The sequence below is a fragment of the Rhineura floridana genome, chromosome 9, assembly GCF_030035675.1.
Source record: "Rhineura floridana isolate rRhiFlo1 chromosome 9, rRhiFlo1.hap2, whole genome shotgun sequence".
NCBI classification, from domain to species: domain Eukaryota; kingdom Metazoa; phylum Chordata; class Lepidosauria; order Squamata; family Rhineuridae; genus Rhineura; species Rhineura floridana.
The window spans coordinates 33,390,208-33,415,686 of record NC_084488.1 but is presented as its reverse complement, the minus strand read 5'-3'; positions in this window follow the sequence as shown (position 1 = coordinate 33,415,686).

Genomic DNA, 25,479 nt, shown 5'->3' with positions numbered 1-25,479 from the left:
GTTCCTTATCACTTGAGGCTGCAGTACTCTGCACACTTCCCAGTTTAAGCCCCATTGAATACATTGGGACTTGCTTCTGAGTAAACAAACATAGGATTGCACTATAAATATCTTTACAGATTGTGTAATTAATAAACATATTTAATATGTTCCTCAGGATATGTGTCTTAAGTGGTGAATGCAATGGGAGGGTCTGCCTGTCATCATGGAGGATGGAATAAAAGTGTTTAATTCCACCAAACACTCCCTCCCCTGAACAGATACAAGATATAAAAGCAAACTGTAGAAAAGGCAGTGATACTACCATTTGCATTTTTCAGCCCTGTACCCACCTTGTTAAATGGTGCTTACTCCTAAGTAAAGTTGCATTGGAATGCAGCCTTACTCACCCTGTTGCCTGACAGAGCCTCTGTTCAGCAATTCAGAAAAGGATAACAAGTATTTTTTGATACATACTCTTCTTCAAAATGACTGCCAGGCATCTCTCCACCAAAGATCACCCTACTTCCATCTCCCCAGGGATGGATATGTGTGTGTGTGTGTGCGTGCACGTACAGTAGGGCCCCGCTTATATGGTGGGTTAAGGACCAGGGCCCCGCCCTAAAGCAGAAATCACCGTAAAGCGGAACCCATAGACTATAATGGGGCTGTCGCGTGAAAATGATGCGGAAACGTCGCAAAACGTCGCAAAAGAGCAAAAATCGGCTTTAAAATGGAAAACGAAAGCTGCCGCATTATCAGAATGCCGGGAAGCGAAGCACCAGGAAGCGGGGCCCTACTGTATACCTACACACATGTGTGTATATATATATATATATATATATACACACACACAGAGGCGCTCTCTCTCTCTATGCATATGTTTAATGCAGTGGGGGGTGTAAACTTCCCCCCCTTAAGACTAATAGGAATGGAACAGCTACCCTGTCTAATGCTACCATAGCTTGCCAGGTGTCTAGAATTCACTGCATTTTTATTTTCTTTTTCTAAAAAGAGGCGCCAGCACCCAGGTCTCCATCATGTTCCAGCCTTTATCATAGAAGGCTCCATTTCCCCTTTCTCTGATCGGATATGTGAGAATCGGTGTACTAAAGACACTTCTTACATGCTCAGACATGCTCTCTGATTGACAGAACTGATAATATTGAAATCTTGATTTCTATCTGCGTTAAAAGTTGTATGATTTTTATAGTGCTGCATTGACTTGTTTTGTTGTGTTTTTATTGTTTTTACATTGATTGTGCATTTTTATTGCTTTTACTATGTTTGTAAGCTGCCCTGAACTCCATTTTTAACAGTGGAAAGGCAGGATATAAATCCTCTTAATAAATAAATATTCCATAATAGGCATTTAAAGTTGAAAATGAAGGATTTTTTCAAGTCTTCAGATCCTCCCACAGTTTTTGGTGGTAATTGCTAGGCACAAAACAAAACTCGACAATACAACTTTTAATATGATTAATTTGCCTAATCAGGACATGATTTGAATAATATACAGATTACACAGCTAATTTATAATTTGCATAATATGCAAATCAGCCCACCAAGATTTGTGGAATTGGAATATGGCAACCCTAGCCATTTATTTATTTATTTATTTATTTATTTATATACCGCCCTAAGCCAAAAAGGCTCTCTGGGCGGTGTACATTCCTCTCATTAGCATCCCACCTGCTTTCCTATGAGCTCAGAGCAGCAAACATGAAGTTGTCCTATTTTTCCTGTGAGACAGATTCTGGTGAGAGTGAGTGACAGACTGAAGGTCATCCAATAAGCTTCATCACTGAGCCGGGATTTCAGCTTGGGCCTCCCTGAAGTCTAACATGTGAACCACCACAGCACATTGGCTTTGTTGTTTTCAGAGTGACAAAGGATAGTGCTGGTATTTCCTGAGCAACGGATATAGTCTCACAGCCCCCATCACCAACTTTTGACATTTTAATGGTGGGATTACTCCATATGTGCCCACTCGACCATTTCCATCAACAAAACTGGCATTGTTACAGGTGCCACATAATACTCGTTCCGCACTTGTAAGAATGGCATTCCCATCTTAGAGTGGGGGCGGGTTTGCCTTCACCCCATATGGGTAGAGAAGGCTCGGGAGGTCTACTTCTGATTGGGTGAGGGAGTAGCTGTAGGCCACACCATGCCTCAGTGGGGGGGAGGAGCAGTAGTATTTAATACCGCTCCCCCTTCCTAACCCTTGTCCTCGTGTTTGTTCACGCTGGAGGTAGTGAGTGCGCGAATGAGGCTTTACACGAGGCTTGTGTGATGGGCGGCAACGGCAATTTTCCTCTCTGCGGCCCAGCTGGTTTGTGGTTGGGTGGCACTTGCCTCCCAACCCCCTCTTTGTTTTGTTAACAAGCCCTCCCCCACCCCACTTGTCATTTACTGATCTGCTGGTGGGTGGTGGGGGGGCGATTGTCCTGAATTACCTCCTCCCTTGTTTCTGTGCTTCTGACGGTGGTGGCAGCAGCAGTCTGCCTTCCCCGTGGCTCACCTGTTCAGTGGTGGGGTGGCGCTTAACTCCCACCCACCCCCTGGGTTCTCTCCATTTTGCACTAGTCGAGCGCTTCAAAAATAAAATGAAAAAATAAAACTGCGGTTTACCTCCCACCGATCAGCTGATTTGCATTGAGGGCTGCAATTATCAGGCGCCCTTTCCCTCATTCCGGTGTTGGTTGAGCCTGGGGCCCTCTCCTGTGTGGCACGCAGCATGCCTGTCTATTTTCCACCATTGCAGCCTTGGAGAGGCTACAAGGCATTGGGGCCCTGCTTGTTATTGCACGCACGTGGCTCACATGTGCACACGTTTCCTGCACTTGGCCATTGGAGCCATAGTGCGCCTCTCTGCTTGCCCCCCCCACCACGTTGATGCTGTTGGGCCTTCCAGGCAAATAGGTCAATCATTCATTCATTCTATCAAATAAATACATAGGAGGCTGTGATCAATCTATCACTTATTCAGTAAATAAATAAATACATAGGGGGCTGTGATCAATCTATCACTTATTCAATAAATAAATACACAGGGGGCTGTGATCAATCTATCACTTATTCAATAAATAAATAGGAGGCTGTCATCAATCAAGTGTAATCAATCAATCATTCAATCAATCAATCGATAGGAAGTTGTGACACAAGTTTAGAGTCCCTCCCCCTCCTTTCCAGTTTATTGCCCCCCCATTTCAAGATATAAATAAATAAATAAATAAAATAAGGTGCCTTTTGCTGTTCCCTGATTGGAGTTTACTGAACTTCTGTTAGGAGTTGACTGGTTGATCTGCCATCCTTTTTTCATTCTACAGGTGTTCTGTGTTATTTGATCATGCTTCCTCATAAGGCCAAGCAGAAGAAAGGAGTTCAGGTGGTTAAGCAGCCTGCCAGGCGCCCACCTGCAGAGCCTCACTCTTCGGATGAAGAGTTGGATATGGGCTCTATGCGGGCCCTTATTGCCAGGATCGAGGCTTTAGAGCAGCAACATTCAGCACCAAATGATCCGGGTGCTGGCCCTAGTGCTCCTACTCCACCCAAGAGGTCTGCTAGGCTGACCTCCAAAGCTAATCTTATGCGCTCTCTCCTGGCTAGGGTCTGCACTCTGGAAACAGAGGCTACCAGTTCCAGCCAATCTGTTTCGACTCCTCCTGTTTATCCGGCTCCCTTCCCGGCAGTAGGAGCAGCTGTGTTGGTCAACGAACCGCAATCAGCACCCCACCCCCATTAGCCCAACGAAATGCAGCAGTCGTTGTTTCCCCATCAGTTTATCCAGGTGAGCCAGCCAACACACAGGTTCCAGGGGCTTTGGGGGTCGCTTCCAGGACTCATGGGGTTACCACACCTTCACAGTACACTTATATGGGGGGAGTTTTGGTGCCAACCCAGCCACAGCTTCCTTGGCCGGCAGCAACTATCGCCCCCTGGCAGCCATCAGGTCCTAATTCTTCTTCCATGGATTCCTTGCCTCTTCCCCAGGGAGTTTATCCCCAGGGTGATAGTTCTCTCCCTCTCGGGGATCATCTCCTCCAGGCTACTAAAGAGAGGATTTGGAGGGGTGAATACGTAGATATATCCACTCTTTTGTTTCGTGAACCCAAGGTCAAGGACAAGCATGGTGAGGCGGTAAAGGATGCTGAAGCCACTAAAAAGAAAAAGGTGGATAGGGTTTGGCCCAATTGGTTAAACGCCTATACGATTTACATGGGCGTGATGACTCAGGCCTACCCTTCAAGATCAATGTCCAGGATCAAATATCAGGACATCATACATAGGGCCTTCAGGGATTTTGCCAAAATGGCGTGGCTCCGTTATGATGATAATTTTCAGCAACGGGCGGCCCTTGATCCCACCATGCGTTGGGACGTGGAACATCAAGGCATGTGGCTTTGCTGTATGACTCCAGCTCAGCCACTTCAGGGAGAAAGGTCAGACAGCGGCCACCTTTTGTCCAAGGTGCAGGCAATGGCTTCTGGCAGTAGCCAGGGGCTGCAGTGGGTTCAGTCCCACCAGGTGTGTTGGGGCTATAACAGCTCCAGATGCTGTACCTGTCACCCCTGCCATTTCAGACATTCCTGTGGGACATGTTCAGCCTGTTCCAGAGTACGACAGGGCAAACCCAATGGCCCGGATCAACAACAGCCCCATATAGATCAGCAGGTGGCAGACATGGTACACCACAAGGCCAATAGCCCGGTTCGTGTTGCCCTGTTGGCACACCTTTTGGCTAGATATCCAAACAGGGATGCTGCTGCTTACCTCCTAGTGGGTTTTCAGTAGGGATTTAGGATCCCTTATGAGGGACCTAGGGTTTCCACGTGGGCACCTAACCAGGCCTCAGTATGGATCTTGGATGAGGTGGTGGCTAGGAAGCTAGACAAAGAGCTGCAGGCAGGATTTCCAGCCCCTTTTCTTCCCCCCCCTTGCCAGACCTCCGCATTATAGTACCCAACAAACAGCAGGGTAAGTACCGGCTCATTCATAATCTCTCCTTTCCGAAGGGGAGTTCGGTGAATGATGGCATCCCCCCAGACATTGCCTCGGTACGATACACTTCTTTTGACAAGGCTGTTAGGGTGGTGAGAAGAGCCAGAAAGGAGGCCTTGATGTCAAAGTGTGACATCAAGTCGGCCTTTCGTCTCAGATAGATGAGATTTATTACAGTCTTAGACCAATAATACAAATATAGAACATACAATCATACAAAAGGCGATTAAAACATAATGAAAATGAAAAAAAATTAAAAGTTGATATGCCTGTTAACCCCACGGATATTGACCTTTTGGGATTTCAGTTCTGCGGTCAATACTATGTGGATTGGGCCATGCCTATGGGCTGTTCCATATCATGTTCCGCTTTTGAAGCATTCAGTACCTTCTTGGAGTGGGCCGTGAGGAACTGGGCTGGTTCTTCTTTAACGGCCCATTACTTGGATTATTTTCTGTTCATTGGCCCTTCCGATTTCGGACGCTGCACCAGTTTAGTGTCAGCCTTCACAGCTTTATCGAATTATTTGGGTGTCCCTCTGGCTCCTGAGAAGTCAGAGGGCCCCTCTACTTGCCTTACTTTTTGGGGTATTGAACTGGACACTGTGACTCAGTGTTCCAGGCTCCCGCTCCTAAAAATCCAGGCAGTAAGGGACAGGTTATGAGCAGCTGTGGGTTTGAAGAAACTCACATTGCTCCAATTACAGGAGATTGTAGGCCATTTGGTCTTCGCCTCTAAGGTAATTTCACCTGGGAGGGCGTTCCTTAGGCGCCTCTGCGATGCCATGAAGGGCATTAAGCATAGATTCCATTACGCCAGGGTGTCTGCCGGCATGAGAGCAAACCTCCAGACCTGGCTGTCTTTCCTGGATGAATTTAATGGGGTCTCATTTTGGCGGTATTGGAGATGCTATTGGAGGCAGAGCTCCAGGTCCGTTCTGACACAGCTGGTAGCTTGGGATTTGGCCTCATATTTCGCAATAAATGGTGTGCTGAGAGGTGGCCTGAGGACTGGCATGAAAAGGGGATTACTTCTGATTTAACTTTCCTGGAATTTTTCCCCATTGTGGTGGCATTGCATGTTTGGCCTCTTGCTTTCCAGAACTGCACAGTGCGGTTTTGGTGTGACAATCAGGCCACCATGCAGGTTATTAACTCTCAGACTTCTCAGTCGGCACGGGTGATGCATCTGGTGCAGGTCTTTGTTTTGCAGTGCTTACGCTTTAACATTCTTTTCGTGGCCAGGCATGTTCCTGGCCTGCAGAATAGCATTGCTAACTCGCTTTCTTGCTTCCAGATGGAGCATTTCTGGAGGTTGGTTCCCGACGCTTCACCCATGCCGACTCAGATGCCCGCCAGTCTTTGGAGCATTGGCAGTTAGAAGCAAGTGTTGCTATGGCCTCGGCGTTGGCACCCAGCACTCGGAAGGCATACCAGCGGGCTTGTACTGACTTGTGGAAATGTTGAGTGCAAGCCAGCCTACCGCACCTGTGGCCCATACCTGTTAGCCATCTCATGCGATATTTGGTTGCTTTGTGGGCTACGGGTAAGGCGGTCAGCACTATTGCTGGCCAATTGTCAGCTCTGGCCTTTCAGTCCAAAGCCAGGGGCTTTCCCAAGTTCACTGCGGACTTCCGAATACAGAAGATGCTAGAGGGTTGGGCCAGAATCTTCCCTACAATACCTGACAGGAGGCAGCCATTTACCCCGGATCTGATTGGCCAGTTGCTCCTGCAATTTCCGGGCCTTTGTTCCTCTTCATTTGAGGTGATGCTATTCACTGCTGTTGTTCTTGTCACCTTTTACAGTGCATTTCGCGCTAGTGAGCTGTTGCCTGCCTCGAAGGCAGACTGCTCTGCCAGGGCCCTGCAGTTAACAGACTGTGTTCTATCAGACTTAGCAGCCTGTATCACACTACAAATTTCCAAGACAGATCAGAAGGCCAAAGGAAAACAGGTCGTGTTAGGCCCTTGCCCTATTCCTCTTTTATGCCCTGTTACTGCACTATGGGCTTATTTGGCACTCCACCCAGAGGGGTTTAGCTATCTCTTTATTCATGAAGATGTGTCCTCTCTCACTCGGTTTCAATTCTGGACAGTGCTTAAGAGGGCTTTATTGTCATAGGGCCACGATGCGGCAGCCTTTGGCCTTCATTCTTTCTGAATAGGGGATGCAACTGCAGCGGCACGGATGGGCCTTTCCTCACCTGATATACAGGCTATTGGCAGATGGCAATCTGCAGCGTTCAAGGCGTACATATGGTACTGATAGCGTTGTACAAGTTGGAGTGCATATACGGCACCCAAGGGCAGATAGCGATCTGCAATTGATTGCACAGTTTGCAGTTGGAGTGCATGTACGGCACCCAAAGGCAGATAGCGATCAGCACTGTCCGACAGTTCTAGTTCCAGTTGGTCTGTTATTAATTGTTTCTTCTTCCCTTCCCCAGGTATCGGGATGTGGCCGGAACCAGCGTCCATCTTGCTGTGCAGACATTCCATCCTGTTTTGGGCACTGAGGAGAGCGTCCTCCACTGATATGGGGACACAACTCCGTCTATCTGCCAGGGCCACTTTGCGTTGGCAGGCAAGAAGGAGCATGTTATGGGTTGAACTTCTTCCTACCCTATGTCGGGAATTTTCGGCTGGCTCTCCTGGTCACATTCTAGTAATTCATTTGGGTGAGAATGACCTTATCCAGCACCCTGGTTTGGATCTATTTTATAGAGTAGTGAGAGATTTAGAGTGGGTTAGAAGTACTTTCCCCCATCGTTTAGTTGTTTGGTCTGCCCTATTGGAGTGGCGAGTTTGGAGAGGGGCGGTTCACCCCAATAAAATTGATAGGGCTAGGCGTGGGGTGAACTGGAGAATGAATGCCAGTGCTGGATTCTTGGATTTTGCTGAAAATGAAATAAAGCACTGCCCTACTTATAGTTGTAGAGCAGAATTAAAACAGAGGAACACATGTCAAAACAAAAGGACCTTTTAAGTTCCATGTGTGGGTGAATTTGTGCCAATCTTTACATTTTAAGGAAATGACTCGTGGATGTTTATGTATGATCTGTCATCATCAGCTCTCTCTAGGAGACCTAACCCTCTGGTTTGGATTAAAATGAGATACTGTCTGCCAGAACTAAATTTAGTGCTGTAATACCAACCCAGAAATTTCATTCAAGTTAGTCTAACAGAAATAAGGGGAAATGGTTTACCTAAACATTTCAAAAATGTGTTCCATCTGATCTCTCACATTGAAGTGAACTATTAGTATACATAAATGAAAAGCACATTGGTGCAATACACAGAAATTCCTAATAAAGAAGGGGGAGGAAGGGTATGATAGGCTTTGGTCTGAAGATATAATGTTCCTTTGGAGAAATTCAACTGCAGATGACTAAGAGCTCATTTACACGTGGTTTAGTGTGTGTTTGGTGCTACTCACATCCCTTTTAATTTGCATGGTTCACATGACATTACTGGCAAACAGAAGCTATCATGCAGTTTCCCCCCTGTAAATCCATATCCATATACCCAATCCTCTGATAATACGAAAAGGGAAGGAAAAAAGTCTTCACAATCATTCCCCTCTCCACGCTCACTCACTCCTCCTCCGTTCATTTCATTTCATGTGGGTTGAAAACAACTTCCAGCTACTCTCCCACATTCTGCAACACCTTTTTATGTTGCTGCAAATGGTGCCTTATTTTTCTTTTCCCCCTAACTTGTGCACAAAAACATAACACTGCTCAAACAAAATTTGTATTTCAGCTGTATAGTACCCAGTGAAAATACATAAAATCGCACTTCCAGGTTGTTGTTTTTAAAATGAAACTAACTGGTAGAACAAACTGAGCATGCTTGGTTGCCAGGTAACCAGAGGGAGTGGAAATGCTAAATTAGAGGGCATGGTCATTAGGAAACTGCATGATTGATCCTTTCCCTCAGTGTGAATAGAAAACAGTGTTTGCAGCTGGCACTGAGCCCTTACTATGGATGGTGCAAATAGAAAAAGGAGGTAAAAACAGCATCTTTAGTATGAAGAAGTTCCCATGTGGATAAGCTCTAGGATTACAACTTGACACAGGATCACTGTGGAAGCTGCTTCCAGCAAAGGCTTAAATTTAGGGACACTATGTGCAATGCATACTAAGTCCAGAACTATGTGCTATGAGGCTACCTAATGTACAAAATCCAGACAATCTTCACACATTTTTTAAAATGCAGATGGATGTTGAAATAGGACAAAATGGACTTAAGAATTACTGTATCACATGAGAAACTGGTCCATTCACCCCTACCTGTATGTCAAACCTAGCACAGCAAGGAGCAGACTGTGCTATGTTTTGGGGTGTTTTACTTGCAAACATTTTTTTACATGTAGGAACATCCAAAAAACAAACCTGTACCTCAGATCAGATGTGGCACAATGCACTCTTAACATCTCAAGATTTTATAATGTCACTCTGGATGCTTCCAGACTGTCTCTTGGGGGAGGGATTCAAGTGTACAATGGGAAATTTAGTTTTGTGTAATGAGAGTGGATTAGAGCAGCTTACAACCCCAGAGCAACAAATGCACTTTTAGAAAGAGACCAACTTTTTGTTGTTGTTAGGAAAGTGATGGGGAAATGAACTGAGAAGTGTGGAATGAGAGAATGATTAGCATATAAACATATAAAGACATATAAGCACCTCACAAAGAAATCAGGATGAATGCTCATTGCTGTAAAACCTCCCCACAAACAAATTGGAATGAATGCTCAATAAATAGGTCATCTGGACTTCCTTTCCGTGCATGTGTAGGCCAAACAAGAGACTACAAAGAGTTCCACAAGAGATCTCATCCCCTCGACTTCTTTGAATATCCCTTTTGGGGAGGAGATATTTTCTTCTGTGGGAGTGTGGGAAGAACTCCTCCACATTATTCTGTAAGGGACAAACTTTTCCTTTTCTCTGCTGACAGGGACCAAAAGAACCTTAAACAACAATAGAAAAGTTTGAAATTGTCCACAAGGGTCTCAGGATGAAAAGTTATCAGACCATTAATGAGTAGCATGATTAGACAAATCAATATTTCATCGCCAGTTTCTGACTTCATTATCCAGCCTTATTTCCGTCAGGAGTTGTCACACACTTTGATGCATTTTGCACTTATGGACTTCCTTGTATTTGCCAATTTGGGAAGAAGGATTGAAAAGGCTAGTATATATGTGTGTAATTGTCAAGTGCTGAAATGGGTTTGTTCTCATCTGAAATCAATTGTAACAAAATACATATGTACTCAAAAGTGGGGAAATGAATGGAAGGAGAAGGAATGGAATGGAATATGTATTATTAACATACATAAGCTTTTCATTGGTGCAAAATTATTCATTCCATGTAGAACACATAGTGAAATAAATTAAGCAACAACAACCATTTTCTCTCAATTATATTAAGCATCCTTCTGTAGGAGTACCTTTATGATGAATTCTTCCAGATGCCCAAGGCACAGAAATAAAAATTATCCCCTATTAGGCCTGAAATTTCATTTCACTCACTCTTGTTTGGTAAGTTTTAAGGATAAATAAGAATATAAAAAGAACATTAAAAGGCCTATTATGTCCATCATATTTTTTCACACACTCACCAGATTCCTATGGGAAGTCCATAAGAGCCATTTTTTTCACTTGTTCCCCAGCAACTATTTGGTGGTATACTGGAGATTCCATTGATAAGCCTCATGGCTAGTACACACTGATGGCATTATTCTCCATGATTTTGTCTGTGTGTATATGTTATGCGCCTTCAAGTCGGTTATGACTTATGGTGACCCTATGAATCAGCTACCTACAGTAGCATCTGTTGTCACCCTGGGCTCCTGCTGGGAGGAAGGGTGGGATATAAATCAAATAAATAAATAAATAAAATAAACCACCATGTTCAGATCTTGTAAGTTTAAGTCTGTAGCTTCCTTTATGGTATCAATCCATCTCTTGTTTGGTCTTCCTCTTTTTCTACTCACTTCTGTTTTCCCCAGCATTATTGTCTTTTCTAGTGAATCATGTCTTCTCATGATGTGTCCAAAGTATGATAATCTCAGTTTCATCATTTTAGCTTCTAGTGACAGTTCTGGTTTAATTTGTTCTGACACCCAATTATTTGTCTTTTTCGTAGCCCATGGTATCTGCAAAGCTCTCCTCCAACACTACATTTCAAATGAGTTGATTTTTCTCTTATCCACTGTTTTCACTGTCCAACTTTCACATTCATACAGAGATCGGGAATACCATGGTCTGAATGATCCTGACTTTGGTGTTCAGTGATACATCTTTGCATTTGAGGACCTTTCCTGGTTCTCTCATACCTGCCCTCCCCAGTCCTAGCCTTCTTCTGATTTCCTTTGTTGTAGAATCTTGAGCATTACTTTACATGCTTGGGATATTAAGGCAACTGTTCTATAATTACTGCATTCCCTGGGAACCCCTTTCTTTGGAATTGGGATGTAAATTGAGTGCTTCCAGTCTGTGGGCCATTGTTTATTTTCCCATATTTCTTGACAAGTTTTTGTCAAAATTTGGACAGATTCAATCTCAGTAGCTTGTAGCAACTCTATTGGTATGCCATCTCTTCTTGGTGATTTGTTTATTCCAAGTATTTTAAGAGCAGCTTTCACTTCATTCTAAAATTTCTGGTTCTTCATCATATGGTTCCTCCATGAATGAATCTGTCATCCTTGCATCTCTTTTATAGAGTTCTTCAGTGTATTGCTTCCATCTTCCTTTTATTTTATCTCTGTCAGTCAGTGTGTTCCCCTGTTGATTATTCAACATCCCTACTCTTGGTTTAAATTTCCCTTTAATTTCTCTAATCTTTTGGAATAGGGCTCTTGTTCTTCCTTTTTTATTGTCCTCTTCTATTTCTATACAATAGCCATTGTAATAGTTCTCTTCGTCCCTACATACTAGTCACTGTATTGTTGCATTTAGGGTTCTGACTGTGATTCTCTCTCCTTTTGCTTTTGCTTTCCGTCTCTCTTTAACCATTTTAAAAGTTTTGTCAGTCATCCATTGAGGTCTTTCTCTCTTTTTAACTAGAGGTATTGTCTTTTTGCATTCTTCCCTGATAATGTCTCTCATCACTCTATAGTTCTTCTGGTTCTCTACCAACTAAGTTTAAAGCCTCAAATCGGTTCTTTATTTGATCTTTGAATTCTTCTGGGATGTTATTTAAATTGTATTTTGGCATTGTGATTGCTTTGTTGTTCTTTAACTTCACTCTGATTTTTGATATTACCAGTTCATGATCTGTACTGCAGTCTGCTCCTGGTCTTGTTTTCTCAGAAAGTATGGAACTTCTCCATCTTTTGCTACCAATTATATAATCAATTTGATTCCTATATTGACTATTTGGTGATGTCCATGTGTACAGTCATCTTTTCGGTTGCTCAAAAAATGTGTTTGCAAGAAACAAATTCTTGGCTTCACAGCATTCAATAAATCTTTATCCTGCTTCATTTCTGTCTAAAAAGCACCATTTCCCCACTATTTCTAGTTCTTCCCCACTTTTGCAGTCCAGTCCCCCATGATTATCAGAGCATCCTGTTTTGGTGTGTGATCAATTTCTTCCTGTACTTTTGCGTAAAATCTCTCCATTTCCTATTCTTCTGTGTTTGCCATTGGAGCATAGACTTGGATGATGGTTATGTTCATAGGTTTCCCGTTAAGTCTCATTGATATCACTCACTCAGACCTTGTATTATAGCTTCTAATTGCTTTTGCTACATCACTTCCCACTATTACAGCAACCCCATTTCTTCTTGATTTCTCATTTCCTGCATAAAATAAAATGACTACTAGTCATGATGGCTATGTTCTACCTCCACTGGAGACAGTACACCAGTTCTGTAGCCAAGGGGGGGAATGGGGGCACTGCTCCACATAGAGCTCTGCTTTGCCCCTTCCCCCAGGATTTTTTTTGGGGAAATTGACTTTTTAATTTGTGACATGACAGACAATGACAACCTCCATTTATACAATAATAGTTCATTTTAAGAACAGAAGCAATTTAAGAAAAGGACCCACTGAAAACTTCCATGAATAAGGTTGGGGGAGTACACAACAAAAGCTTCATCTGGAAGAGCCGCGAAAAGTCTGCTTGCTCAAGACCTCCCCTGAAGGAGGATTTTTCATGATCACAATCACCCTATAATCCTAAAAACAAAACAAAAAAAATCAGCCAATATAATAACATGACCCTTGAAGAGTTAAATATTAGAACTTTGTATTATTAGCTAGAGTTAGACTCCACCCCTCGGACTTTCCTTTGTTCTGCTTTTCAGTTTCACTTTCGGTTGTGTTCTCTATCCTGCCAGCAATAAAAAGGCATGTTTGCTTGCCTGCAATAAAAGTAAGAGTTTGTTTATTCTGCAGTTATGATGAGAAGAGCAGGATTGGTTGCTCAGTGGCATCACTAGAGGGAGTGTGTGGGGGTGTGCAGACCTCCGGCGTGCGCACTCCCAGGGGCATGGACAGGAGTGGTTGGTTTCGCGCTCGCCGCGCTCCATGCTGACAGTGGAAGGCCCGTCCAGGCTTCACCACCAGCGAGCAGGCGCCTGCTTTCAGCGTGCACCAGACCAGGTGCCAGGGGGCAGTGGCGTCACTAGCGGGAGTGTGGGGGGGTGCAGCTCTGGGTGTCACCCCCCTCATGGTGTCACCCGGGTGCAATCTGCACCCCCCGCACCCTGGTAGTGATGCCCCTGTGGTTGCTTATTGCTTAAAGGGTAAAATACAGAGATAACTTAAAATAATCTGAGAAAATGGCGGACTTCCGGGCAGAGTTGGCTTCCGGTAGGACATATTTTTCCTCTCTCCACATTCTATGCTATAATGATTTAATTAAAACTGTGTTGAGCTGAGCTAAAGGCAGTTGAATTCTTCAGTTTTAATCTGAAACAAGATTACTAACTGTAGGAACTCCTGTGAATTGAAAAAAAAAAGAGCTGAGATATTTAAAACACGGAACGCTTATCTAGTTTCACTTTGCGTCCATTGCTCCCAGGCTCTAATTGTTTTTATCTTTTGAACTATGAGGATAAACATGGTCTTCCAAGGAGCTAATTAAAAATATCTGCAAGGCTTGATAGTACTTATATACAGACAACTTGTTATGTTCAGACAAATAATAGCTCCTAAACATTCTTTGCTACGTAACAACCAAGCAGCCAAGCCTCTAATGGGAAATAGTGTAACCTTGATTGTTTGAATGATGGTTATAACAAGAAATGAAAGGAAAGCTTCAAGCCATCCATCCCCTCTGGTTAGCCTAGGGGAGAAAGAAATGAAAAAGAAAAAGAAAAAGAAAAGATGTGATAAAAGTCAACAGGATAAGGATTTCCTCCCATCACAGGATCAGAGTCCCCTTAAAGAATTAAAGGGACAGAAAAAAATTACTGATTTTTTTCCAACAAGGCCACTCCATCAAATTGATTTGGAGTGCCAGCACGTTCTTACCCATCCACAAGAGTGGTCCCTTCCCTTAAGGGGCCTAGACCATAGTCTCAGGAGGGAATCATCCTCTAAGTCCTTGGCTGAAGAAATAACTCTGGCTGAATATCATAAGATGTTAGATGCAATAATAACTCAAAGTGAAGGCTCAAAAATTCCATCACAAGAACCTATTAATTGGAACATCAATAAATCTCCCTGTGAGAAGCCTGACTTTCCTTGTGAAAACACTGCCACACTGAATGATGATATTTTACAAGACAGTATGCTGGAACTCCCTTCCTCAGGCCCACGCAAACAACCAGAAAATTTTGACTTGGACAATAATCTTTCCCACATCTCTATAGATGATTTCTCTGGTTGTATCCTAACTCTAAAAGGATGGATGTTTATGCTATCAAATGATCTGATCCATATCAAAACATTTCTGAAACAATGTAATTAGCTATTGTCAACATTAACAACCTTGCAACAAAAATTACAACTTTCTCATTTGAACACGACAAATACCAATCCACCTACTCTAGTTGCTCCAACAAAACCTGTTTCATCCACTCAATTAGTTAAAGGAAAAGTGAAACGGAAAAAAAGATCACTCTTAACATCTCGCAACAAAAAGACAAAAAATCAAAAATCATACAAAATAACTCGAAGGAATAAAATGAACTTTAAAAAACTTTTTAGTCTATTGGATCCTAAGCCAGCTTCCAAGGGGAAAAAATCACCCCCACACCCAAGTAAGAAAAACCAGGTGGATTGTACGCATACACCTATAAAAGATAAGGTTATGCTTCCTACAGATCTAGCTCCCAAGACAGATTATGATTCCATTATCAATAAGAATATAGTCAGCTCACATCCTCATCAGGACCCTTGGCAAGATGCCTTAGATGGATTACATCCCCAACAGAATACCGGACCACTAGTTTCAATTTCACGATGGAGCTTGGTGTTAAATAGATATAAATTGGTATTTGGAAATTATCCCAAATGCTGGGGTTATATAACTGCCGACCTTAGAAAACGCCACTTTATTGATTTTATAAGGAAAGGACTAGCAACGACTCTAAATGCGGGAGACATTGATCAAATAGAGTACATTTATTACAATAATAGAACAGCTCGAGCGTTGGTCACCTTTACCTCCCTTGATGCTGTTAATTACTTATTGTTCAACAAAGATGCCCTAATAAACATGGGCTTGTCAGTCCAAAGATTCTTTGAGAACTTAGCACCACCAAAAGAAATTTTATTTGATCCTGATAACATTCATAGTAAGTACAATACTTTGGATCACCCTCTTGACCATCTAATCGATCTGGACTTTGTTGAGGAAAAGAACAGACTGGATGTAGCTCCAGATGCTCTGGATCTTGTGGCTTCAGATATGAACAAAAAATCATCCCCTAACCTTCTTACATTGGATCTTTGCTCCATTCTTATGGAAACTATGTCAAAAGGAACATCTAAAGCAAGTGACCTGATGAAAAAGCAAGAACATACAAATCATATTATCATCTCGTCTTCTCCAATAGAGCCAAATATGGAAAATAAGCCTAATCCTCAAGAGACGCTTACAGAGACTTTTATAGAACCAGAGGAACAAGAGCTGCTCCACTCCTTTGGTAATCTACCTAAGACTGAAAGGGACGAAATTCTAGATAGATTTGTTCACTTAATTTTATGCCTTTCAATGATCCATGATCGCTCAGAGAAGAACACGTCCATTCTGGTTGAAGATAATATGGAGACGAATTTCAAGTCCAAAGACCAATCACCACAGGTGCAAAATCAATCTAGGTCAACTTTGAAGAAAATTCTACAGCCGACACCATATCAAGAGAATTCAACCTCTAGAATACCAACTTCTACACCAAATAATGTCCAAGCCTTTCCCCCGATCATGAGGGGTTCAATGTGATATTATCCGATTCTTTCTTGGAACATAAGGGGTTGGTTAAAAAAATGCAGAGGGGAAAACTTATCAACCTTTTTTAATAATTTTAAAATTATATGCCTCCAGGAAACCTGGATGCTCCCAGACGTTCCAATGCAGTTAAATGGTTACCAAGTATTTACTATACCAGCGAAAAGATTTAATAATAAAGGCAGGGGTAGTGGGGGTCTTTGTATTTTTATATCAGATGATCCGGTAGTGTCCACGCAAATTATTTCCCCTAACTGTGACCAGTTTGTGCAGAGTATAAGAATAATGGGCCCTCCTATAGGTGATCTCATAATTATAAATGCTTATATACCCCCAGATGTGGCTAGAATTTTTACTCCTGGCTGCATCTGGATTCGCTTTTCTGAATTCTTATCCTCTGTGGTACACCAATGTCCTGCTTCAAAGATATTACTTACAGGAGATTTTAATGCTAGGTTAGGGCCAGTGGACATTGAAGGGAAGTCTACAAACCAGGGCCCAGATTTCGATTTCCTTATTTTTCCCAGACACTCGAAAGATCAGTTCATAAACAAACAAGGAGAAAAATTGGCAGAAATTACTCAATTTCATCAACTTGAATGTCTACATGGTTCCCCATTAGATTTGACTAACGGTGCCTATACATATGTCTCCTCGGTAGGGGCCTCTGTAATAGACTATGTCTTTGTTTCAAGATCCCTGCTCCCAGGGATTGTTACAGTTTCCCTTCAGCCTTGGTAAGCACCTTGCCCTCCCTTCTGGTCTGTATAACCCCAGCCAAGGATCAGGCCTTCGGTAAACCAAATATAGTTTTTATTAAATAACAGAGATAACAAGATTACTTTATAAAGGCACATAAGCATATGGTTTCATCTATTTCTGGTACTTGTCTTAGTATTAATCCGAACTCCACACTCTCCTCACATCCACCAACTCTCCACACAATCTCCTCTCAAAAACCCACCAAAACAACCCACTCACGTCCACCCAGATTTAACTGTCATCCTTCCATTTATACTCTCAGCCATTCTAAACACTCAGCCAATCATCCAGCATTCTACTGCCCATTTACTCCCCCCTCCTCTTTCATTCCACTTACCATGTATCTCCTATACAAACAGCACTTACCATATATACATTAATACAGGAACATCACATTCCCCCCCCTTAAAATAACGGCAGAGTATTATTCCTGTTCCAGGATTTATACGCCACGTTAACAAATAAAACAAGTCTCTCTGGGGAAAATGTCTTTCTTTGTTCCTCCGTCTGCTCACGTCACTGCAGTCCCAGCCACCTGCCTCGACAGTCCATCGGCCAATACATTGTCCTTGCCTTTGATGAACTGGAAGTCCACTTGATAGTCTTGTAGGGCCCAGGACCACCTCTGCAGCATAGTATTATGGTTTTTCATAGTCTGTAACCATAACAAGGCCCGATAATCCGTTGTTACCGTGAATCTTCATCCCCACACTTATGGGCGCAACTTATTCAGTCCCCACACGACCGCTAGGCAGTCCTTTTGGACCGATGAATAGTTTTTCTCTCTCGCCGTCAGCTTGCGACTCAGATACGCCACTGGATGTCTGGTGCCGTCTCTCTCCTGCAGCAAGACGACTCCCAGCGCGAGGTCTGACACATCCGTAGCCACGATGAATGGTTGCTCATAGTCTGGTGCTATTAATATAGGTCCTTGGCACAATGTGCCTGGGAGAGAGGATTTTATGTGTAGCGGGGGGACTTTCGGGGCCCCCGATTAACGTAGTGACGGGTAATGGGAGGTATGGCGTTAGGAGGAGAACAGGCCAGGTAAGGGGAACTCGTCCCAGATAAGTCGTTTCTGTGCCTTGTTCCTGTTCTCCTCATATCCACAGGATTTCGGGTTGTCCTGTCAGCCAGCTCTTGAATCTCCAAGTGCTGCTTTTAAATGCCAGGTCGGTATATGATAAAACCTCCCTAGTCCATGATGTAATTGTGGAGGAAGGTGCCGACCTGGCATGCATAACCGAGACCTGGGTGGGGGAGCAGGGAGGAGTTGCCCTTTCCCAGCTTTGCCCACCCGGGTATATGGTCCAGCACTGTGGTAGATCTGAGGGCCGGGGAGGGGGGGTCACTGTGGTCTATAAGAGTTCTTTTCTCCTCACCAGGCACCCTGTCCAGGTGGTGACTGGCCTGGAGTGTCTCCACCTTGTGTTGGGCCAGCGAGACAGATTGGGAATTCTGTTGGTGTACCGCCCACCTTGCTGCCCAACAGCTTCCCTAGCTGAGCTGACCAAGATAGTCTCAGAGGTGTTGTTGGGATCCCCTAGACTTTTGGTACTGGGAGATTTCAATATCCACGCCGAGGCTGTCTTATCAGGGGCAGCTCAGGACTTAATTGCCGCCATGACAACAATGGGGCTGTCTCAATTTTCTACTGGACCAACGCATGTGTCGGGACATACTCTTGATTTGATCTTCGCCACTGGACAAGGAGATGGTGACCTGCAGGTGGGGTGTTTTTCATCTACCCCATTGTTATGGACAGATCACCGCCTGCTGAGATTTAGACTTACGGCGTCCCTTTCCCTCTGCAAAGGTGGGGGACCTATTAAGTTGGTCCGCTCCTGGAGACTAATGGATCCTTTGGGTTTTCAGAAGGCTCTGGGAGATTTTCCGGCTGATAAGACTAGTGCTCCTGTCGAGGCCCTGGTCGAACTGTGGAATACGGAAATAACCCGGGCTGTTGACACGATCGCTCCTGCACGCCCCCTTCGATGTAGAGCTCATACAGCTCCGCGGTATACTCCGGAGCTGAGAGTGATGAAACAAGAGAGGAGGAGGCTTGAGTGTAGGTGGAGGCGAACTCCTGACGGATGCAATTATGCTTTGGTAAGTGCCTCCACTAAGTTGTACATAGAAGTGGTAAGGGCAGCAAAAAAGTGTTATTTTGCCGCCACTATTAGATCATCTTTATGCCGCCCAGCGGAGCTTTTTAAGGTAGTACGTGGGCTTTTACACTCTGGCCCTCAGGATACTACAGAGTCATCTGAAGCCCGCTGCAACGAGTTTGCGGGGCACTTCAAAAATAAAATCGCATGCATCCGTAGGGACCTCGACTCTAATGTTAGGACAGTTGAATCCATTGAGGTACCTAGATCACGGTCTTGTCCTCAGTTGTTGGATGAGTTTCAGTCGGTGCAGCTTGAGGAAGTTGACAAGATGCTTGGACTGGTGCATGCAACCACGTCGGTACTTGACCCTTGCCCTTCTTGGCTAGTTAAAGCTAGCCAGGCTGGAACTGCCGGCTGGGCCAAGGAAGTGATCAATGCCTCCTTGAGTGAGGGAGTTGTCCCTCGTTGTCTCAAGGAGGCTGTAGTGAGACCTCTCTTGAAGAGGTCGTCCTTGGACCCAGATAATTTGAACAACTATCGACCGGTAGCGAATGTTCCATTTCTGGGCAAGATCTTGGAACGGGTGGTCGCCAGCCAGCTCCAGGCGCTCTTGGATGAAACCGATTATCTAGATCCATTTCAATCCGGTTTTAGGCCCGGTTTTGGCACAGAAACAGCCTTGGTCACCCTGTACGATGACCTTTGTCGGGAGAGGGACAGGGGGAGTGTAACTCTCTTGATTCTCCTTGATCTCTCAGCTGCTTTTGATACCATCGACCATGGTATCCTTCTGGAGAGACTCGCGGAGTTGGGAGTTGGGGGTACTGCTTGGCAGTGGCTCCGCTCCTACTTGGCGGATCGTCTCCAGAAGGTAGTGCTTGGGGAACATTGTTCGATACCCTGGACTCTCCATTGTGGAGTCCCTCAGGGATCGGTTCTGTCCCCCATGCTTTTCAACATCTACATGAAGCCTCTGGGTGCGGTCATCTGGAGTTTTGGAGTGCGTTGCCATCAGTATGCTGATGACAGGCAACTCTATTACTCCTTTTCATCTGCTTCAGGTGAGGCTGTTAATGTGCTGAACCGTTGCCTGGCCGCGATAATGGACTGGATGGGAGCTAATAAACTGAAACTCAATCCAGACAAGACTGAGACGCTGTTGGTGAGTGCCTTTTCCGCTCAGATGGAGGATGTTCATCCTGTTCTGGATGGGGTTACACTCCCCCTGAAGGAACAGGTTCGTTGTCTGGGGGTTCTTTTCAACCCTTCCTTGTCACTCAAGGCTCAGGTAGCCTCGGTGGCTCGGAATGCGTTTTACCATATTCGTTTGGTAGCCCAACTACGCCCCTATCTTGGCAGTGACGACCTCGCCTCAGTTGTTCATGCTCTAGTGACCTCTAGATTGGATTACTGTAATGCACTCTACGTGGGGCTGCCCTTGAAGACGGTTCGGAAGCTGCAGCTAGTGCAAAACGCAGCAGCCAGACTACTGACGAGGACCAAGCGGTCCTCACATATTACACCTGTTCTGGCCCGTTTGCACTGGTTGCCGATTTGTTTCCGGGCCAGATTCAAGGTGCTGGTATTGACCTATAAAGCCTTACACGGTGTGGGCCTGCAATATCTGATGGAACGCCTCTCCCGCTATGAACCTACCCATACACTTCGTTCGACATCTAAGGTCCTCCTCCGAGTACCGTCTCACCGAGAGGCTTGGAGGGTAATGACAAGATCTAGGGCCTTTTCGGTGGTGGCCCCCGAATTGTGGAACAGTCTCCCCGAGGAGGTACGCCTGGCGCCTACGCTGCTATCCTTTCGGCGCCAGGCTAAAACCTTCCTATTCTCCCAGGCATTTTAATATATTTCTATGTATTTTACTGTTTTAATGTTTTAGCTATGCTAATATCATTTAGTGTTATTATGAATTTGTATTTTTATCTCTGATTTTGTTCATTTATTGTATTATTGTATGTTGTACACCGCCCAGGGAGCCATTGGCTATGGGCGGTTTATCAATGAAATTAAATAAATAAATAAATAAATAATAAGGCTTGCTTCAGCAGATCAAAAGCCTTCTGACATTCATCTGTCCATACCACACGCTCAGAACACTTTTTCTTTGTCAGTCAGTCAAAGATTTTATTGCAGGCCATAGGCCATCGCAATCAACATATAAAACAGTCAGAAAAACAACATCAGCATAACAAATTGACAATTACAAATTTAACTTAATATTAAAATTGATTAAAAACATTAAAAACATAAAATGACTTAGAAAGGCTGTGTAAAACTATACAAAATACAAAACTCTAGCCAACCTGAACACCAAATTTAACTAGATATTTAGCTCTCAGATTTTGAGCTGCAAGGGCATAGTGGGCCACTTGATAAGTGGTCCAGTAATCGTTATCAGCTAAAAGATAAGAAATACGTTGATTAACCATTCCAGGACCAATCCGGTTAATTAATATGTCTAGAAATCTAGATCTAGGGTGCTCGTAAATCAGGCATTCAAATAAGTAGTGGATCAAGTCTTCTACTTTCCCACCTTGGCAAATACAGAGTCGCTTATCATATGGAATGTTTTTATAGCGCCCAGTTAGCATAGCACTGGGCATGGTTTGAAACCGCAAGGCAGTGAAGGCCTGTCTTAAATGGATTGGTAGATGGTAAGTTAGATAGTTTGCCCTTTTATGATCCAGTTTAAAAAGTCCATACCATCTAGAAAATTTGGAGTTAGAAATTTTCAGGTCGTCCAGCCAAGAGCAGTGGAATGTTAACTGTTCGTGGATATTATATTTATATAGTGCTTTAATAGACATTGTTGGAATGTGGTATTCAGCAAGGATCGCCCGGAATTTAGAGGACCAAAAATTATCATGTATAGCCACCTCAAAACAAGTCTTCGCCAAAATCTTAGCGTTTGAGTTAGATAAAGATGTCCAGTATGACATTAGAGATTTATGTATGCGAGCGCAAACTGGGAGCAAATCAGTTTCAGTTCTTAAAAAGGCGGCAGGCGTGCCAGGGGGTAGGCAAAGAAGGCGTCTCAAAAAGTTATTTTGGATCGTTTCTAGTTGTGTTAGAGAAGGGGCTATCCATCCCCAGATTGCTGCTCCATAGGTAATCTGTGGGATTACCTTACTTTGAAAGATTTTTAGGGCGGGGGCCACAAGGTGACCCCCCGAAGTCCTGTAGAATCTGAGAATTTTCCCTACCTCTCTCACAGCTGTTAGTTTAGTGGCTAACAAGTGTTTTGTCCAAACAAGGGTATCTTGGAAATGTATACCTAGATATTTGAAAGACCGGCATTGTTCTATTGCATAAGATCCAATAGACCATTTATGCGTTTGATGCCTCTTACCAAATACCATTATTTTTGTTTTCTTATAATTTATGTAGAGGCCTTCATAGCCTTCTCAGACCTATAGGTGTAAGGGAGAGGAGGGTCATGTCATCGGCGTAAAGGAGCATAGAGATCTTCCTGGCCCTGGCTGAAGGAGGGAAGAATTTTGGGCCCGTAAGTTCAGTAACAATGTCTGGAAGGGTGGGGCCCTGTCTCTCTCCAGCTGCAAAAGCAGCAGCTGCTGAAGGGGCCAGAGACCATCTACCTGTGTGAGTTTCTGCAAGACCTGCTCCCTGCATTTCTGGCTGATTTCCACCTGGCCTGGAAGGGCGGGGCCCTGTCTCTCTCCAGCTACAAAAGCAGCAACTGCTGAAGGGGCCAGAGACCATCTACCTGTGTGAGTTTCTGCAAGACCTGCTCCCTGCATTTCTGGCTGATTTCCACCTGGCCTGGAAGGGTGGGGCCCTGTCTCTCTCCAGCTACAGAAGCAGCAACTGCTGAAGGGGCCAGAGACCATCTACCTGTGTGAGTTTCTGCAAGACCTGCTCCCTGCATTTCTGGCTGATTTCCACCTGGCCTGGAAGGGCGGGGCCCTGTCTCTCTCCAGCTACAAAAGCAGCAACTGCTGAAGGGGCCAAACACCATCTACCTGTGTGAGTTTCTGCAAGACCTGCTCCCTGCATTTCTGGCTGATTTCCACCTGGCCTGGAAGGGCGGGGCCCTGTCTCTCTCCAGCTACAAAAGCAGCAACTGCTGAAGGGGCCAGAGACCATCTACCTGTGTGAGTTTCTGCAAGACCTGCTCCCTGCATTTCTGGCTGATTTCCACCTGGCCTGGAAGGGCGGGGCCCTGTCTCTCTCCAGCTACAAAAGCAGCAAGTGCTGAAGGGGCCAGAGACCGTGTGTGTGTATGTGTGCGTGAACCTGCTGCTCGGGATGTCTATAGACTACTGGGGTTTTGTTTTGTATTATATGTAATATTTTACTCTATGTTATATTTTAGTCTATGTACGCCGCCTAGAGTGGCCGTTAATTCGGCCAGATAGGCGGCCTAGAAATAAAATTTTATTATTATTATTATTATTCAAATACAGATTAAATAGCAGAGGTGCGAGAAGGCAACCTTGCTTAACACCTTTATTAGTCCTTATTGGGTCTGTTAGATTATTACCTACCCTGATTCTAAGGGAATTGTTGGAGTACAATTCTCTAATTAGATAGAGAAGGCGTTTGTCTATATTAGAACAGGCCAACTTAGTCCATAGACTGTTTCTGTCAATAGAATCAAAGGCCGCAGCGAGGTCGACAAAAGCGGCATAAAGATGTTTGGTAGGACCCATTATTGACTGTCTGGCCAGGAATAGTAGAGCAGCACAATGATCTAAAGTACACTATCCCTTTCGGAACCCTGCTTGTTCCGGTGCTATTATTGAATTTTCTACTTCCCAGTCTTCCAGTTTCGTTAATAGGAGCTTACTATATAGTTTGGCTCCTATATCAAGTAAACTAATAGGTCTGTAATTATTTGGATCGTCCTTTGTTCCTTTCTTAAAGACAGGGATGACTATGCTCTGTTTCCAGCCAGCAGGAATGACACCAGTGTTATTGATTCTTGTAAATAATTTAGCCAGAATGGGGACCCACCATTCGGGAAAGTTGGTAAAAAGCTCGGGAGGGATCATATCCTCTCCAGGAGCTTTGCCTCTTTTTAAGGAGGCAATGAGTGAACGAACCTGGGAAGACGTGACAGGGGGCCAGGTCGTATTTTTGACCTCTATACATAGTTGAGGGACCGCATTAAGAATTATCTGTGCTTCATAGAGTTTGGTGAAATGGTCACTCCACGTTGATGGAGATATTTGACTTGTGGAGTAATGTTTATAATCACCAGAACCTCTGGCTACCAGCTCCCAAAACAAGCTGTCATTGCCTTCTAACTGTGCTTGGGCGAGCCGTTGCCACTGAGCTCTGGCAAACAGTTCCTTTTTTTTTAATTAGCTCCTTATATGAGGTTCGTAGGCGTTGGAGATTATTGTTGTTAAATTGAGATGGGGCTCTTATCGTAATCCGTGTGTATTTAGATAGCTGACGTTTAGCTATTTTACATTCAAAGTCATACCAATTTTCCTTTCTGTGGTGGTTGGTACTAACAGAAGCATCCTTGGATAGTAAGGGTTTAAATAATACTATGATCTGGTGGTATGCATCAAAGGCATCTAACTTCGAATCTATGACCGCTTGTCGAATTTCAGCAAAGACATTATTTCTGAGTAACTGGGACGTAGAAATATGTAGATTTAAAGGCCAACGAATTCTACGATCTGCTATCTGGAGGCCGTTCAGAGATGGCAAAGCCGGCAGGGACAGAGGTTGTACTGCGTGTAAGACCATTAGCAAAGGAAAATGGTCGCTTTCGGTTCTATCAAGTACCGAAAACCTGTGAACTACAGGGGCCAGCGTGGTCGAGACCATTATATAGTCGATCACGCTGGCTCCTCGGCTATTAAGATAGGTAAGCATATCGTTAGAATGGTCTAAATAAGAACCGTGCAGGCACAGTAAATGATGTCCGTATATTAGTTCAATTAACCTCAAGCCTTGTTTATTAGTGATCTGGTCACAAGAAGTTCTAGCATTTAGGGAGGGTGAAGGAGGCCCATGATTAGTTGAAAAGTCATCCAGACATCCAGGGCCCATCCTGGCATTAAAATCCCCGCAGAGAATCGTTTTATGGTTGGGGAATAAACATTCCAGCATCGTTAGATAAGCAGATAGTTGATTCCATATACTATCTGTATTTATAATCCTAGCCTTGTGCGGGGGTATATAGACATTTATAATGTTAAGAGCGTCTGTCACCGGACTAGTAATC